Source organism: Astyanax mexicanus, unplaced genomic scaffold (assembly GCF_023375975.1).
Source record: "Astyanax mexicanus isolate ESR-SI-001 unplaced genomic scaffold, AstMex3_surface scaffold_97, whole genome shotgun sequence".
In the NCBI taxonomy this organism is placed as follows: domain Eukaryota; kingdom Metazoa; phylum Chordata; class Actinopteri; order Characiformes; family Acestrorhamphidae; genus Astyanax; species Astyanax mexicanus.
In genome coordinates this window covers 1-5,000 of record NW_026040107.1, presented here as the reverse complement: position 1 = coordinate 5,000, position 5,000 = coordinate 1, and the positions used below count along the sequence as shown (strand labels likewise).

Below are 5,000 nucleotides of genomic sequence, written 5' to 3'. Positions count from 1 at the left end.
GCTCCGCAGGTCGGCCTCCGTCCCGCCCCCCGCCCCCCAGGCGGTACGGAGGAAAAACCAAACTTCCAGAGACGGTTCCAGGGGGGGTATCTCTTTCATTATTTTGACCCGATCGAATGGACTACCGAGCCCGCCTGGGTAGGCAACCGCGCGGCCCTCCGTGGCCACTGTGCGCGGTGCGTTCCTACCCGACCCAGCGGGTTAGCCTCCAGGGGGGTCCTCCGTCAGGGGGAGGACCTTTCCGAACCTATCCGAGGGAGTCGTAGACGGCCCGTCTATATCTCAATCTGCCCTACACGATAACCGGTCGGCCCGGAGCCGTCGGACTCGGATGCCTCGGTGGTCCTCGCGTCCAACCGAGCTCCAGCACCCGGCTTCAAAAAGCTCCGGACCCCCGGTTTCGGAACGAGCGTTTCCTTGTTATCCCCGAAGCAAGCGGGAACTCGCGCAGCGGAGTTGCCACACTAATTTCCACTGGGAGCAATGAGGGGTGAGCTCGGACGAGCCTCTCCGCCCGTCCCCCCCTCCCCGGGGGGTCCTTCGGACGGTACGGGGCCGATCCCTCTCCCCTCTAAGAACCAATGGTTTTTTCTGTGACAAAAACCACTCGCAGCAACCTGGTTGATCCTGCCAGTAACATATGCTTGTCTCAAAGATTAAGCCATGCAGGTCTAAGTGCACACGGAAGGTACAGTGAAACTGCGAATGGCTCATTAAATCAGTTATGGTTCCTTTGATCGCTCCACACGTTACTCGGATAACTGTGGTAATTCCAGAGCTAATACATGCAAACGAGCGCTGACCGGTCCTCTCTCGGGGGGGCCGGGATGCGTGCATTTATCAGACCCAAAACCCACCCGGGGGACCCGCGAGGGTTTCCCCCGGCCCTTTGGTGACTCTAGATAACCTCGGGTCGATCGCGCGCCCACCGCGGCGGCGACGTCTCATTCGAATGTCTGCCCTATCAGCTGTCGATGGTAGCATAGGGGGCTACCATGGTGACCACGGGTAACGGGGAATCAGGGTTCGATTCCGGAGAGGGAGCCTGAGAAATGGCTACCACATCCAAGGAAGGCAGCAGGCGCGCAAATTACCCATTACCGACACGGTGAGGTAGTGACGAAAAATAACGATGCAGGTCTCTTTCGAGGCCCTGTAATCGGAATGAACGTATCCTAAACACATGGGTGAGGACCCATTGGAGGGCAAGTCTGGTGCCAGCAGCCGCGGTAATTCCAGCTCCAATAGCGTATATTAAATTTGCTGCAGTTAAAAAGCTCGTAGTTGGACTTCGGGAGTGGGCTGGCGGTCCGCCGCGAGGCGAGCTACCGCCTGTCCCAGACCCTGCCTCCCGGCGCCCCCCGGATGCCCTTGGTTGGGTGTCCGGTCCTCAGGGGTCCGGAGCGTTTACTTTGAAAAAATCAGAGTGTTCAAAGCGGGCACCAAACTCGCCTGAATGCCTGAGCTAGGAATAATGGAATAGGACTCCGGTTCTATTTTGTGGGTTTCCTGAACCAGGGCCATGATTAAGAGGGACGGCCGGGGGCATTCGTATTGCGCCGCTAGAGGTGAAATTCTTGGACCGGCGCAAGACGGACGAAAGCGAAAGCATTTGCCAAGAATGTTTTCATTAATCAAGAACGAAAGTCGGAGGTTCGAAGACGATCAGATACCGTCGTAGTTCCGACCGTAAACTATGCCGACCCGCGATCCGGCGGCGTTATTCCCATGACCCGCCGGGCAGCGTGCGGGGAAACCAGAGTCTTTGGGTTCCGGGGGGAGTATGGTTGCAAAACTGAAACTTAAAGGAATTGACGGAAGGGCACCACCAGGAGTGGAGCCTGCGGCTTAATTTGACTCAACACGGGGAACCTCACCCGGCCCGGACACGGAAAGGATTGACAGACTGATGGCTCTTTCTCGATTCTGTGGGTGGTGGTGCATGGCCGTTCTTAGTTGGTGGAGTGATTTGTCTGGTTAATTCCGATAACGAACGAGATTCCTTCGTGCTAAATAGTTACGCGGCCCCCCGCGGTCGCGGTTAACTTCTTAGAGGGACCAGTGGCGTATAGCCACGCGAGATGGAGCAATAACAGGTCTGTGATGCCCTTAGATGTCCGGGGCTGCACGCGCGCCACAATGGCCGGGCCAGCGTGTGCCTACCCTACGCCCGAGAGGCGCGGGTAATCCGCTTAAACCCGTTCGTGACGGGGATTGGGGATTGCAATTATTCCCCATGAACGAGGAATTCCCAGTAAGTGCGGGTCATCAGCTCGCGCTGATTAAGTCCCTGCCCTTTGTACACACCGCCCGTCGCTACTACCGATTGGATGGTTATGTGAGGTCCTCGGATCGGCCACGCCGGGGCTCCTTCGCGGGGCCTTGGTGCTGTGCTGAAAAGTCGATCGAACTTGATCATCTAGAGGAAGTAAAAGTCGTAACAAGGTTTCCGTAGGTGAACCTGCGGAAGGATCATTACCGGGACTTGGGTTGGTAGTGTCTCCCAGTAGGCGCGACTCCCATTTCCACAAACAAAAAATGTTCAAGCCACGGCCCGACGTTGGGAACTACAGGGATTCCCTTCGGCCTTTTAATGACTTGATCGAAAAACGGTGTCCTGAGCAAAAAACGTGTTTTACGGCCAAAGGGAGACGGGTACCTGGCCCCCGAAGTCTCTGCGGGGTTTCTTACTCCGGAGGCGGCTCGGCGGCGCGGTTTGATGACCCCGAGTTCGCTTAGGCGTTCCGGGGCGCCCGTACCCGCGGCTGCCGTAAAACATTATTTCAAACCGTCACTTTTGTGTCTGTTGGTTACATGGCTTCGAAACAAAAACAACCATAAAGAGTACAACTCTTAGCGGTGGATCACTTGGCTCGTGCGTCGATGAAGAACGCAGCCAGCTGCGAGAACTAATGTGAATTGCAGGACACATTGATCATCGACACTTTGAACGCACATTGCGGCCCCGGGTCAATCCCGGGGCCACGCCTGTCTGAGGGTCGCTATTCCAATCTATCGGACCTTTTCGTTCCGTCTCCCTCTTCCCTCCGGGGAAGAGTTAAGAGACGGTTCGAGGGGACCGCGGCTGGAGGTTCGCAGGTGCCCGATCCGAGGCGCCTTCGTCTTCCTAAAAGCAGACTCGGTCAGGTTCCCTTCTCGTTCGGGACTCGACAAAAGCCGCTCGACGGGCTTGATCGCGGGGGAAAAGACTTTCGTCCACCCCTCTCGCCTTCGTCTCCGTTGCCCAGCGATGGGTCTCGGAGGCCGGCTTTCCACACACCGTCCTCTACCGTTCCTCGTTCCGGCGAGGGGAGAGGTGGCGGCGATCCGTGGAGAGACGTCGTAGCGACGGCTGCCGGTGGGTTTTACCCTCTCTGGCTGCCCGTTACGCGCGCCGTCTCTCCGTCGGCGGATCTCCGTCCTCCCTCTCCTTTTCGTTCGGGCCGAGAGCGCGGCAAAAGAGAGGTTGGTAGGATAGCTCCGGTAGAAGGCGAAGAGGGGGGCTTAAGTTTTTTTCTTCCCGTTTTCATCCTTCGTCCTCCGGCCGAATCGAACCTCCCCGTCTCGAAAGGGTTCCTCCGAATGGTTTCCAGCCAGACCGCGAGGGGTGGTTCCCGCCCTCCCTCGCGGCGGCGTACGCCTGGCGACGACAGCCCTTCGAGCGCGACCTCAGATCAGACGAGACGACCCGCTGAATTTAAGCATATTACTAAGCGGAGGAAAAGAAACTAACAAGGATTCCCCTAGTAGCGGCGAGCGAAGAGGGAAGAGCCCAGCGCCGAATCCCCCGTCCTTCACGGGCGTCGGGACATGTGGCGTATAGAAGTCCGTATCTCTCGGCGCGGGCCGGGGGGCCTGAGTCCTTCTGATAGAGGCTCAGCCCAGGGACGGTGTGAGGCCGGTAACGGCCCCCGCCGCGCCGAGGTCGCGGTTCTTCTCGGAGTCGGGTTGCTTGGGAATGCAGCCTAAAGAGGGTGGTAAACTCCATCTAAGGCTAAATACTGGCACGAGACCGATAGCGAACAAGTACCGTAAGGGAAAGTTGAAAAGAACTTTGAAGAGAGAGTTCAACAGGGCGTGAAACCGTTAAGAGGTAAACGGGTGGGGTCCGCACAGTCCGCCCGGGGGATTCAACCCGGCGGCGGTGTCGTCCCGGTCCGCCCGGCGAGCTCCTCCCGCGAGGGAGGCCGCCGGCGGGCTCGGGCCAACGGCCGCCGTCGGGCGCATTTCCTCCGCGGCGGTGCGCCGCGACCGGCCTCGGTTCGGCTTGGAAGGGTCAGGGGGCGAAGGTGGCTCGCGAGCTCCGGCCCGCGAGCTTTACAGCGCCCTCCCGCCCCGACTTCGCCGCTTACCCCCGGGGCCGCGGTGAGTACCTCCGCGCCTTCCTTCCCCCGCGGGGGAGGGACGGGGCCCCTCCGTCCCCTGCGCGTGCCGTCGACCGGGCCGGACTGTCCTCAGTCCGCGTCCAACCGCGTCGCGCAGCCAGGGCGGGGACCGGCCTCCGCACAAAAGGGCGCTCGGGGTCAGCGGCGATGCCGGCTACCCACCCGACCCGTCTTGAAACACGGACCAAGGAGTCTAACGCGTGCGCGAGTCAAAGGGCTGAAACGAAACCCCACGGCGCAATGAAGGTGAAGGCCGGCGCGCGCCGGCCGAGGTGGGATCCCCCCCCTACGGGTCGCGGGGGGCGCACCACCGGCCCGTCTCTCCCGCTCCGTCGGGGAGGTGGAGCTAGAGCGTACGCGATGGTACCCGAAAGATGGTGAACTATGCCTGGGCAGGGCGAAGCCAGGGGAAACTCTGGTGGAGGCCCGCAGCGGTCCTGACGTGCAAATCGGTCGTCCGACCTGGGTATAGGGGCGAAAGACTAATCGAACCATCTAGTAGCTGGTTCCCTCCGAAGTTTCCCTCAGGATAGCTGGCGCTCGCCTCAGCAGTTTTATCCGGTAAAGCTAATGACTAGAGGCATTGGGGCCGAAACGATCTCAACCTATTCTCAA

General features: G+C 59.7%; 2 non-coding genes across 2 annotated transcripts; both read left to right on the top strand.

Annotated features, from left to right (window-relative positions):
• Nucleotides 1-614: 614 nt before the first annotated feature.
• On the top strand, nucleotides 615-2,478 carry LOC125798937 (18S ribosomal RNA). The gene has a single exon (XR_007437721.1). It is a non-coding gene; the product is annotated as an 18S ribosomal RNA (ribosomal RNA).
• A 370-nt stretch (nucleotides 2,479-2,848) lies between these two features.
• LOC125798934 (5.8S ribosomal RNA) lies at nucleotides 2,849-3,002 on the top strand. Its single transcript, XR_007437718.1, has one exon. It is a non-coding gene; the product is annotated as a 5.8S ribosomal RNA (ribosomal RNA).
• The last annotated feature ends 1,998 nt before the right edge of the window (nucleotides 3,003-5,000 follow it).